The sequence below is a fragment of the Vicugna pacos genome, chromosome 13 (genome assembly GCF_048564905.1).
Source record: "Vicugna pacos chromosome 13, VicPac4, whole genome shotgun sequence".
NCBI lineage: Eukaryota > Metazoa > Chordata > Mammalia > Artiodactyla > Camelidae > Vicugna > Vicugna pacos.
Genome location: NC_132999.1, coordinates 38,466,520 through 38,479,793, shown reverse-complemented (window position 1 = coordinate 38,479,793; position 13,274 = coordinate 38,466,520). Strand labels below are relative to the sequence as shown.

The following is a 13,274-nucleotide window of genomic DNA, read 5'->3' as shown; positions in this document are numbered from 1 at the left end:
ATGTGTCTTCTCTCAGCCAGGGGGCTCCTGAGGACATGACCACGTGTCTTCCTGCAGAACTGGGTTCACAGAGGAACAACACAGCCTTCAGACAGCTCAGTCTTGTGAGGAGACGGCTCACAAAGCAGAATGAATCACTCCTGCGTGACAGCCTCCGGTAGCTCCCCACTCCCTTCAGGAGAAAGTAAAAGCCCCTCACGAGGCCCACAAGTGAAGTGACCCTGCCACCTTGTACTCCCGCCCCTCCTCTGCACTCCGGCTGCACTTACATGCTTTTTGTTATTATTATTACTGCTTTTTTATTGGAGGTACTGGGGATTGAACCCAGGACCTCCTGCATGCTAAGCACACGCTCTACCACTGAGGTATACCCTCCACCCTACACTTATATTCCTTCCCTCCTCAAAAGTGCCACTTTGTCCCCTGCCAGCCTGGAATGCTCTCCTCCAGCCCACCCTCACCCTCACACTCCGAGGACCCAGTATCTGTCTGCCGTGCCACCTTTGCTGGCTAATCCCTACTTAGTGCTCAGTCCCACTCTGAATGTCATGTCCTAGGAGTCTTTCCAGACAAGGTAGTCCCCCTGGCGTGCTCTTCCAGACCCAGTACTGTCCTTGCCTCTTATGGGTTGAACTGTGTCCTCCCCAACAAAGACACGTTAAAGTCCTAACCCCTGGTACCTCAGAATATGACCTCATTTGGATGTGATGTGATTCATTAAACTGAGGTCATACTGAAGTAGGGTGGGTCCCTAACCCAATATGACTGGTGTCTTTATATGAAGATGGCCGTGTGGAGACAGAGATAGAATGGAGAGGGAAGGGCATGTGACAATAAAGGCAGAGATTGAGGTGATACAACAAGTGAAGGAACCCCAAGGATTGCCTGCTGTCCCTGGAAGCCAGGAGAGAGCCAGGGAACAGCCTCCCTCAGAAGGAACCAACAGACACCTGCTGACACCTTGATTTCAGACTTCCAGCCTCCAGAATTGTGACAGAATAAATGTCTGTTGTTTTAGGCCACCTTGATTGTGATACTTTGTTACAGCTGTCCTGGGAAACAAATACACCCCTGGTCCTAACTCCTTCAGTCTCCCAAACCCCGCCCCTGGCTATGAGCTGCTTGAAAATAGGAACCATGCCATCTTCACCCTCAATCCCCAGTGCTTAGCACATAGTAGGGCTCGGTAAATATTTGTTGAATGAATGAACAGTGATCTAAAATAGTGATATAGCTGGGTAGTAGAATGGTGAATCATTTTTATTTTCTTCACGTGACATATTGTGTTTTCTAAAGTTACTACTTTAGAAACTATTAACAGTGTCATAAAGAAAAAGCTAAAGTACGTATTTTTCTTTTCAAAACATAGATTAAAGTAGCATACATTAAAATAAAATTTCCACCAATGTGTGTGTTGTGGACAGAGAACAGTTCTGTCCTACGTTTGATGACTGTCTTTTATTGATTAATTGATAATTGATTCCTCCTTTTTATTGAGTAATTGATTAATTGATTCCTCCTCCTCCAATTGATTATTGATTTATTGATTAATTGATTCCTCCTGTCTCTAGAGTGCTTCCCAGATTCAGATTTATAGAGCTTCAGCTCTGCCACCCTGTGGGGCATAGATTCCAGGTGGAAGCATCCAGGCAGAGTGCACATGCTTTCCAGCCATTTCCATCAGCCACCCCCTCTCATAGCTTATGGAACCTGGCCAGATGTGGCAGCTGTCACCTGACAAAGGCTGCCAGGCTTGGCACTTGAGAACACCACTAGGAAACACCCTGGCTGAAGGCCACTCCCAAACAGAAGCAAGATGCTGCCCTCAATGAACACAGCATCCAGTGCTTCTCAGACTCAAATGTGCACACAAATATAACCTGGGGATCTCATTGAAATGCAGATTCTGACTCCACAGGGCACAGGAGGGTGGAGCCTGAGATTCTGCATTTCTAACAAGCTCCCAGGTGATATCCATGCTGCTGGTCTACAGACCACCCAAAGCACTGAAAGGAAAAGATAAAATACTCTGGCTGTTCTGCAGAAAGAGTGACCACTTCAGGATGGGGAGACCAGAGAAGGCATCATGGAGAAGTTCACTTCAGAGCACTTCAAAAGATGGGTGGGATTTGGAGAGACAGAGGTGGCAGGAAAGAGGTGGGAATTAGCTGGGAAGGTCCAGAGAAAGAATGGCATGTTGAGGGGCTGGTGAACAGAGCGATGCAGCTGGAGCAGGAGGCAGGTGCCATTGCGGAAGAGAGGGCTGGAAAGGTAGGCTGGGAATAGCCAATGAAGGGCTCTGAATGCAGGGCTAAGAAGCTTGGCTTTAATCCTGAAGGGAGTGAAATCTGACATGGCTTAGATGTAACATTTTACAGAGATCAATCAGACACAGTACAGAATCAGAAGAAAGCCTGACAGCAGGAAGAGCAGTCAGGAGGCAGGTAAGAAGGTCTGCACTACTTCAGATAGTGCTGGCGGAAAGAGGAAAGCGGTGAGGGAGTCATGGGATGGCTTGAGGGGATTGCCTAGAATTAGTGATGGGACAAAGTTAGGGAAATGGAAAAAAAAACATAATCCAATGTGATTTACAGGAAGGGTGGGAGCTGACGGATGCCATCAGCAGAGCCTGAGGTCCTAGAGGGAAAAACTGAGTTCCAGTTTTAGAAATGATAAATCTGAGATAATATTGCAACTCCCATATGGAGGCGTTGGGCAGATTCCCTGGAGTTCAAGAGAGCAGTGTGGGTGGGCAGGATTTGAGTGTGTTCCCCATAATGAAGGAAAATGCCCAGAGGAGGGTACAGAGTGAAGACAGGGTGAGAATTAGGGGTAGGAGGAAAAGATAATCCGCTGAAGGAGGGAAAATCAGCAGGTAAAAGTAGGAGAACTAAGAGAAAATGTCATGAATACATAGATGGCCAAACTGGAGGCCCTACCACCCCCTGACATCGAGACCAAGGAGAGGCCTGTGCAGCCAGAGATGCAGGAGGGCAAAGGAAGCCCAGGCCTGAACAAGAGTACAGCTTGAATGGAAAGCAAAATTTGGACTGGTGGAGAAGAGGGCTGGTTCCTCTGGGGAGGGTCTGGGTTGCAGCAGGATTCCAAAGGGCCCGGGGCTCCCAAACCCTTATTCCAACTCAGCCTAAGCACAGAAAGGACAATGTCCCCACCCACAAACACAGACACAGCACTTTCACACCCATGTGGCTACAGAACCTGCAGGGGCAGAGCAGAGAAGCGGAGAGAAGAGGTCTTTGGAGCAAAGCCTTATTGTGGGAAGCGAATAATTTATCATCCAATTAAGACTCTTCTGAAAGTGAGCAGAGACACTAACAATCACACCAGGACCGCAGCTGTAAATGAGGAGTGTCCCAGGCAAACCTAGCCCCATGGTTACCCTAGCCCTGAGGGATACTGGATACCCCCCAAATACTCATTTGGCCCCTGTTCTCCTTTCCTACATGGGGTGGTGGAACTGACAGACAGGTGGTAGGGGCAAACTAGCTCATCCTCAGAGGCAGGGGCACCGCTGAGGGTGTCGGTGGATGGGGAAACCTCTGCGGCTCCCAGCCCCGCCCCAGCCTGAGCGCTGACGCCCCCGCCAAGAGACGCGGCAGCACCACGGACAGCGGCCGGCCGCCGCTCCCCGCCGGCCCTCCTCTGGCCAGGGCCGCCGCGAGGCGGATCAATATTTCATGGGGGAAGGGGCTCTGATTACCAGCCCCCCGCACCAAGCCGGGCCGGAAGGCGCCGCCTGCCCGCGCCCGCTGCCCACTCTGGGGACCCTCCCGGGGAAGTCAGCGCACCCACGGCCCCAGCCCAGACAGACACTGCCCTCAATGCACTCGGCCTTCCCACCACAACCCCCTGCCCAGCACCCTCTCCCCAGCACAAAGCCCCGAGTGCACGTCACACACCTGTACGCGGCCACTCAGACACACCACATAGCCGGACACGCGCTCTATAAAGACGATGACGTACACAAAACAACAGACACACACCACACCCAGCATGCAGTCACCCAGATGCACATCGCGCACACACATACACACAGCATATGCCTCACAGACACACTTTACACTAGATACAGTCACCACAGACCCACCTGCACATCACACTCAAGACACACTAGACACCTTGCCACACACGCCCAAACTCACACTCCGTACAGAGCCTTCCCCACATAGACCCTCAGACATATCCCTCAGAGGTACATTCACCACGGACACACCAACACACATCGTATGCACATGTACATACAAACTCTCACATACACACACACAATATGCCTTCGTGGAGACCCCTGGACATTCACCATGGATATACAAGCACATACCCCACACTACTCAGGCTCCCCACCCTCCTGGAGCCCAGGCATGCCCTCCCACAGAACATGGAACTGGGGAGGGACAGGCAGGACTTCCCTCCTGCTCACCTGGCCCTGGTCTTGGGCCCTGTGGATAAATCCTCTGTGTCCTCTGAGGCCTCCTAAGTTATTGCCCAATCCGCAGGGGCAGGCAGTCCATAGCACAAAGAGGTGGAAAAGGGGGGAGCAAGGAGTGCAGGACATTTGAGACCCCAAAGCTTCCTGGCTTCACTGTCCCTCAAGCTCTGGGGACAGCCTCACCCTCACTCACGGCTCTGGCAGCCTCAGCACTCCCTGGGATCCCAGCCCTTTGGGAGGCTCTGAGGCCCGTGTTGTGCATGGAGACCTGGAGGACTGTGGAGTCTGCAGCTTCTGCTCCCCCCAGGAGTGCCCAAGTCCTGCCTCAGAGGCAAGGGGGCATCCTAGTTCCATCCAGACACCCCAACTCCAAGAGTCCCTTCTCAAGCAAGTTGGAAGGCAGTGGCCCACATTTTCCCATCTTCAGGACAACTATGGCAGAATTCTCTGAAAGAAACCCAAGCCAGGGCACAAGGTGAGGAGAGCAGAGCAGGTTGGCACAACAGGAAGAGATCTCCAACTTTTCCAGGTAGGTGCAGGGGATTTGAAAAATCATTCAAGTCCACATCCCCGATGTCACCGTACAACTTCCCAGTTTTGTATTATCCACATAACATTGTGTGTCCCTCAACCATTTCTGCCAAATCTCCATACACCTGTCTTGTTCATTGTTTTCTTGAAAGTGACACTTTTAACTTAAATGCATTTATTTTAAATAGAAATTTTGTGGTACTACCATAAATAGAAAGCAACACCATTTTTAATAAGTAGAAAATGACAGTAAAATAAGTACAGTGAAAACAAAGCTGTATTATTAAATTTTAGCTACACAGAGCTGCCAGTCAAGATCTCTTTGTTTAAAAGGGACGGTAGCAAGTGTTGGAAAGTTGTTAAAAACACACTAGCACCGCACTGACACTTTCTCCCTGGGACAACCTTGGACTCGACAGAGTTGAAAGGGAACTAGCTTTCTATATGAGTCAGTGCCATGTATTGGCAGGTCCACAAGCCACCAAAAGAAAGTCATCTCAGGTCTCACCGAAGGTACCCCGCCCACACTGGGAAGGAACCTCTAGGCTTGCCTGCCTCCTGCCGAGCTTGGTTGGCACAGTGGCCAGCTGGCACCCTGTTGTCATGATCCATTCTGTTAATAACAATCCTTAGAAATTGCTCAGTTCTCTCCTATTTAAAAATTGTCCTTATATCTACCACCTAATACGAGCCTCATGGTAGGAATTAGCATTCCCATTTCTGAATGAGAACATGAGGCTTTGAAATGTTAAGAGACTTGTCTAGAGTCACACAGCTACACAGCGTAGGTCCACGAGTAAAAGACTCCCACCCAGATGTCTTTTCTACTCTACCTGCATCCGTCCATCCCTCAGTTGGGAGCCCTTGCTCTGGGCTGGCCCTGTGCTGGGCAGTGGGGAGCAGAGGGAGGATGGTAACCTGGTATCTGCCCCTGAGGCCCTCACCATCCTGAAAGGTAAGCAGGCAAATAGCTGAGGTTAAGAGCTTTCCTTCTGGAGTCATACCGCTCCTGTCCTTAGCCTGTAAATGTCACTTCTCTGAACCTCAGTTTCCTTGTTTTTCAGATGGAGATAATAATAGTACCTATCTTATAGGGTATGAGGATTAAATAGTACATTGCATAGTGTCTGGTACAGAGTAGGTGCTCAAAAAACCACTTACTAATAGGAAAATACAAAGAATATAATTAATGCAGGTAAAGAAGGGGGAAGGGGGCGGTAGACATGCATGGCTCTTCACTGAGGAAAGGAACCAAGTTGAGTCTTAGGAAGTGAATAAGATTTTGGCAGAGAGAACTGTCCTGACTGCTCACGCCCTCCTCTTCCCTCTCCCACTCCGAAGAAAATCAGAGTCTCATCTCCCTAACTCTCTGCTCAGCCTCTGAATGACATTTGACAGGTTCTTTGGTACCTGCCCTGGGCACTGCCACCCCAAGAAAAGACTCCTCTTGAAGTCACAATGCCAAGTCTGCTTTCTCCAAGCGCTGTCCAGGTGGAAGGTCGAGGACCAGGCTCACCTGACCCTGTAAGAATTCTAGCAGATGTCTTTTGAAGTATTTGTCCAGATAACAAACAAACAAGAGCCATGCTAGCATGTCTGACTTTGTGATCCTTCCCTGTAGGCTGCAGTTGATTGGACAACAGTAGACACCCGACTCCCTCAGAGCCAATCAGATCCTCTCCTGGGAGTTTGGACTTGGATCTGCTAAGCTTCGGGTTCTACCTCTGAATATGGCTGGAACTGAGGGGTACAATACAGGAACTCTAGGTGGCCCAGTATCTGGAAAAGCAGAGAAAACCCAGTCTGTGGAGACAGAAAGGTGAAGGCAGCCAACAAGGCACAGAGAGTGGCTGTTTTAATTTCTCCTGGCCTAGAGGTCCCATCTCCCAGAGACTAATGATTTTCTTACTCCTTAGTTCCCAGGAATCCCTTGTGTCCTCATACTAAACCCTCTTTACCACCAGGGCCGGCTTGAGTGGGTTTCTGTATACAAGCAAAGAACTAATTAGGGGCAGGGGAAAAGCTGGGAGCTGGAGGCACACAGATAAACAATCACAGGAAGAGCTCAGTTTAATGGGAGACAGAGAAGAAAAGATGTAGACTCCATATAGATGTGGCCTAGGGAGGGTGTGCTAACTCTGCACAGGGAGGGCTGGGAGGGTTCCTCAGAGGCTTCACATTAAAGGTGGTAGCTGAGCTGATTTTGAAGAATGAAGGATGTTCTCCAGGGAGACAAAGCAGGGGTGGGGAGGCATTATAAGCAGAGAGAACAGCAAGAGCAAAGGCACAGAGGCACAAAACTGCCTGATGTGTTAGAAGAACAGGAGTTCAAAGTGTGTGGGGGGTGAGTAGGGGAGATGAGTCTGGAGAGGCCATCAGGAGCAGATCTTAAAGGGCTTTGAATCCCATGCTAAGAAGCTGAGGCCTTTCCTGTCCACAACGGGGAGCTATTGAAGTATTTTAAGTAGCAGGGGGTGACAGGGTCAGTTCCGTGTTTTAGAAAGATCGCTCTGGGACTGTACTGAGAAAGGACTGGAGAAGACAGGCCTGGAGGCAGGGAGGCTAGTTAGGATACAGCAACAATGATTCATCTATTCCTTTCATTCACAGAACAACTCACTCTTTACCTACTATGTGCTGGGGTGAGGCAGAACAGGATTGCTGACCTCACAGAGTCCACAGTCTAGCAAGAAGGAGAGACAAGGAAAAGCAGGTCAAGTGTGATAAGGGTCGTGAAGAAGTACAAGAAGTATGGAGGGGAGGGGCAGGGTTTAGTTTCTGGTTTAGGCTTCTCTGCGGAAATGATGTTCAAGCTGGTGTCTCTCTGGAGGAGAAAGATAAGGAAGCGGAAGCCGTTCCAGGATGAGAGAACAACATGTATGAAAGTCCTGCGGCTGGGGGAGGAGAATGGTACAGACGATCCAAAAAGGTAGGCAAGGACCAGATCCCACAGGGCCTCGAAGACTGCGTCAGTCTGGTTATTCCAAGAAATCTTGGAAGGTTCTTAAGCAGGGAAATGACACAATCAAGTGTTTAGAAGATTACTCTGACTATGGTGTGAAACATGAGAAGAAACAGGGCAAGAACAGAAATGTAAGGAGACCAGTTTAGGAGGCTGTCACAGTGGTCCGGGTGAGAGCGGACTCTGGTCTGGAGTGGTGGGCAGGGAGGGAGATGATGGGCTCAGGCGAGATGCTCAGGAGAACTACCAGGACTTGCTGAAGACTGGCTGTGGAACGTGGGGGTGAGCGAGAGGGAGGTGTCCAGGAGAACTTCCAGCTTTCCAGCTTGAGCAAGTGGGTGGATGGCGGGGGCAGAGATAAGCTGGGGACACTGGAGGCAGAGCGGGTGCCGGCAGGCGGAGCTGGGACCTGAGTTTGGACATAGACTGATCATGAGACATCTAAATGTGGTCCAGCTATGATTACCAAAGGGGAAAGGGGAGGGGATAAGTTAGGAGCTGGGGATTAACAGATACACATTACTAAATATAAAATAAACAACAAGGACCTACAGTATAGCACAGGGAACTATTTTCAATTTCTATAATAAGCTATAATGGAAAAGAATGTGAAAACATATGTGTGTGTATAAATATATATATATATACACATACATGTATAACTGAATCGCTTTGCTGTACACCTGAAACTAACATTGTAAATCAACTACACTTCAATTTAAAAAAAATGTAAAAGAAAAAAAAATTTTTTTTTAATGTGGTCCAGGAAGTAGTTAGATCTGCAGATCTTGAGCCCAGAAGAGATCATTAAAATCAAGTAAATGAGATTACCTGGGAGTAGAGGAGGAGTGGGCAACACAATGAGGCCAGGCTGGGGCATTTCTGAGGAATCATGGCAGCAGCTGTGCCTGGGGGCAGAGTGAGCTTGGAAAATCAGAACCGTGAAATCCAAAGGCTACTTCTCTCAGCCCTGGGAGGCATCTGGCTTTGGCTCTAGCTCTCCTGGCCAAGTATCAGGCCTGGGCACAGGCACTTTCCAGCTGAGACAGCCCTCCCTTCCCCACATGCTTCCTCCTCGGTAAACTCCAAGTCATCCTTCAGACCCAGCTCAGGAGGCACCTTGTCCTACTGAAGACTTCCTTGGTCCAGGCATGCGCTCTCCCACCTGACAGCTCTATCACTTGATAGCTGTGTGACTTTGGCCAAGAATCTTAACCTCACTTTCCTTTTCCATACAAGGGAAATAATGATCGTACCTGCCTCATAGGGCTGTTTGAAACTGAATATGCCAAGTGCTTAGTTAAGAACCTAGCACACAGTAAGCACTAAATAAATGGTACTATTATTAACATCCCACCCACCTTGGGACAGTTAGTCATGCCCTCCACCTTGTGCCTCCTCCATTTGGGAACTATTTGCAGGTCTGTGTTGCTCCCTGTCTCTTCCTGTCCCAGCTCAATTTGGAGGGCTCTATAATATGCAGGGCCTAGTGCTAAATGAAAAAGCAGGATCCCTTGTTCAAACTTATTAAGAATTTCAAGATGATGACAGCCAAACGTTAAACCAAGTGTGGGGTTCTTCTAAGTGCAGGTTGCACAACCACAGACTTGTGAATGCAGCCCTGCCCCTACCCACGGCCAGCCCTGGGCCTCAGCCTGGGTGTTAGCCCCCCTGCAAGAGAGTTAAAATGCCAACTGACACTGTGATAGGCTTCTGTGATTTCCATTTGGAATTTTTTTTCCTTCCCAAGAAAGATAACATCAACCCCATTTTATAGTCAAGGACACTAAGGTTCAGAGACAGGTGTGCCTTGCCAAAGGTCTCCCACCTCATGACTGCAGAGCTGGGATATGAATATAGGTCAGCCTGGTGCCAAAGCCCTGCCTCTTGCCCTCTGGCTCCCCAGGGAGGTCAAGAGAACCTGGGCCCAAGAGATGAACTTCGTCAACAAGGCCCAGAGAGAGGGAGCTGGAGGGACTGGGACTGGCCCCCTCCCTCCTGGGGCCAGCTGCATAAACAAGCTGCTCCCTGGGCACCAGGGCTCCTGCACAGGGAAGGGGGTAGGAGAGGGCAAAAGGTCAATTCCGAGAAGGCTCTGCTTGAGGGCCACAGACCCCAGCCCATGCTCTCTGGAAATCAGTCCCTGCCTCCTCTGCTTCAAACCCTTTAGGGGCTGCCATTAGCTTCAAGATAACCCCCAAGTCTTTAGTATCCTGCTAATTTAGTTTAGATAGACCAGGGAGGTCTGGCCTGGCTGTGCTGACTCCTGCCCGCTCTCTACCACTGCTGCCCTCCCCCACCATACCAGGCCTGTTCCTGTCACCAAGCTCTTAGCATCCTCAACTCCTTGTCACGCTAGCCTCCCTGAATCCCATGACATGACACTTGTGTAACTACCTGGTCCAGACTGTCTCCTGGCTAGAATGCCCGCTCCATGGAGGCAGGGGCTGCCTGGCACACGGAGATTAGTACATTAGATGTCTGAGTGCATCATCCTGCAACAGAGGCACGAGGGCCCCACACTCCTAACCACACGCCTAAAGTGGTCACAGAGCCTGGAAATGGAGGATGCGGGATTTGAACCCAGGTCTGTCTGGCGCCTGAGAAACTGGAGTCCTCTCTGCTGCTGTGACTCACTGTTCCCAGCCAGTTCACCTCCAAACAGTGAGCAATTGTTTCTAACCTGTGCCCTCAGTTCACACACACTCCAGGCAGCACAGCTCCTTTGTCAGGTCAGCAAAACACCAGAGCAGGAGACAGTGCCACTGTCAGCGACAGGCCAGTATAGAAGCCACCCCTCCCTGGGTGCCAGCAGGAGAGAAACCCCCCACCCCAGGGCAGCCAAACACTAATGGGGGAGACACCCCTACTGTCAAATGCTGGTACTGGAGGCATATCCTGCACCTCATGTCAGCAGAAGGCCAGTGTGAGAGACACTTCCTGACATCCCGCTCAGCATGGGCGTGCACAGAGTCCCCCAAGGTGGTGCTTCCAGGGTGGGGTTGGGTGGGGGGCAGTGGGGCTGGGCCGCTGCTGCAGCCTGGGAGTGGGGCAGACTCGGGTGAGAGTTCTCACATGGCACTAATGAAATCAACCACCAGCCTGCCCCCTCCTCCCCAGGGACCCTCCAGGCTCCAGCTGATGCAATGCCCAGGCCGGATAATTGTTTTCTTCCCTCCTTAAAGGGCCAGCTGCTGTTGCAGCTGCAGACATCACCTAGACCCTCGACAGACCCCACAGAGCTTAGCACCTGGTTAGGGACAGGGAGAGCCCAGAAAGTAGCAACTCACCCCTGGGCTCCGCAGAGTAAAATCCAATTATGTCCAGAGACCAGGAGTGTCTGAGAGCAAGGAGGGAGGGGGAGAGAATAGTTCAGCAACAGTGCCTAGCCCACTGAGACTGTGTGCCCCGAGGGAAGGGACCCTGGTCCCTGCTGGATCCTCAGCCCTGGGCTCCTGCCTGCCTGTCCCATCAAGTCCTTGGCACAGGGGTTGCTCCGGGAGTTCAGCAGTTACCTACTGAGCTGCCTTGAGTACCAGCTACTGTGCTAAGCAGCTCAAATCCACCATTTCATTTACTCTTCCCAGCAGACCTAGAAGGTGGGTCTGTTTTACCTAAGGAAGCTCAGAAAGGGGAAGTGATTTCCTCAATAGCGCATAGCCAGAAAGTGGCAGAGTCTCTGCGTTTGAAGCCAAGTTTGCCTGACTCTGGGCTTCATATCCAGCAGAGGGTGGGGTAGTTGTCAAACCCCAGGGCTGGAGGTCCCCAAGCCAGGCAGCTGGCACAAAAGGCAGGGAAGGGTTCTGTGGGCCCTAAACTGGCTCTGAAAAGCACGGAGCTTAGACTAAGCAGTTTCACAGACCCCTTCCCCCATATCCACCAGAGAATGCCCCATTAGGCTGCCCACATGCCCCCAGGGACAGTTGGCAGCTGCCAGATTACAAACTAATTGGTGGCTGGCAGCAACTGTGGGGCTGGCTAGTTAACTCCTTGGTGACCAGGCCTAGCCCAGAAAGGCCCTCCCCTACCACTTCAGGCCCCAAACTCAAGGACCCTAGACTTAAGAAGTCATCATGGGCGGAAGACAGGACCAAAGGGACAACAGCCTTCCTCTCCACAGCTAGACAACACATCTGGGTCTTGGGGTTGGACACTGACATTCACCCAGGCTCCCCAGTCTCGAAGAGCCACATCCAAATAGCCCCCAGGTGGCAGTGCAGCCAGTGCCCCTGGTCTGTGGCCTGAGTATGGCACTGCCTACCCCATCCAAGACCACAGGAACTATGGGCCTTCCCTGGGTTTCCAGGCCCAGGATACTGGGAAGAAACCCACTCCTCAGGGATGGGCTATCCAGAGAAGATGATGTGGGCACAAGTTCAGGCAGCCTAGAGGCCAGGAAGGGAAGACATCCTTCCCCTGAATGAGAGGTGCCCAGGTTTTCCCTCAAGGATCTTACCAAGCCTCCCTGAACCGTGGACTCTCCACCATGGATGGACCAACTGCCTTTCCCAGCTTCCCAGAAGCCCCCTCTCCCCACCCTAGGGCTGGAGGGGGCATCATCCCTTTTCTTTCATGGGGTGGGGAGTCCTCTGGGCACCACAATGGTGTCTCATTGGGAGGAGAGTAGCCAGCTTCTCAACCAGGGCACAGGAAGGAGGGAGAAAGGCAGGCTGCCTTCCAGCTCCCTTTCCAGGAGGGATTTTAAGCACTTTTCAAAAATGCCATGGGAGGCAATGCTTTTGAAGACCAGGGCCTCAGGTGCTCTGAGCATCAGCAAAGAACCTAAGACTCTCGGGCCCCCTACTCCGTTTTCCGGGCTTCCCCGAATACCTAATATTCCCTTCTCATACCTTGGCCCCTACCCAGAGTCGTCACACACACTGTGCTCCTCTCCCGGGCCCCCAGCAACTCCGGCCCCAGACCCTCCATGCTCAGATCCCTACGTGGCGCCTCACGACCGGAGACCCCTCCCCCGCCCCGTGGTCTTGCAGAGCTCGGCAGCCCCCTCCCCACGTCCACCCCCAGGCCAGCGAGGCCTACTGACTCACCCGGAGGTGGGGCTGGGGTCCAGACAGGGAAGGGTCTCCCCTGGCCAAGGCGGCTCCGCAAGGCGGGGCAGGTGCTGCCCCGGACCCCGCCCCGCGGACCCGGCGGTAGGCGCGGCCCGGTCCCAGGCACGCGGCGTACTCCGAGGGGCAGGGGCGCGGGGCGGGGAGGGGCGGCGAGAGAGGCTCACGGGGGCATCGCCCGCCACCGGGCCGGGCAGCTCTGCTCCGCCCGCCTGCGCTGCCGGCTCCGCAGCCGCCACGGTTCTCAGCCGCCGCCGGGTGCAAA

General features: G+C 51.9%; 1 protein-coding gene across 1 annotated transcript in view; it reads right to left on the bottom strand.

Annotated features, from left to right (window-relative positions):
- RIMS3 (regulating synaptic membrane exocytosis 3) overlaps nt 1–13,274 on the bottom strand; it is a 33,999-nt gene extending 20,725 nt beyond the window's left edge. Inside the window, exon 1 of the mRNA XM_072974677.1 lies at nt 12,989–13,274. The gene's annotated coding sequence lies outside the window, so the exon portion shown is untranslated. The remainder of the gene's footprint in view (nt 1–12,988) is intronic.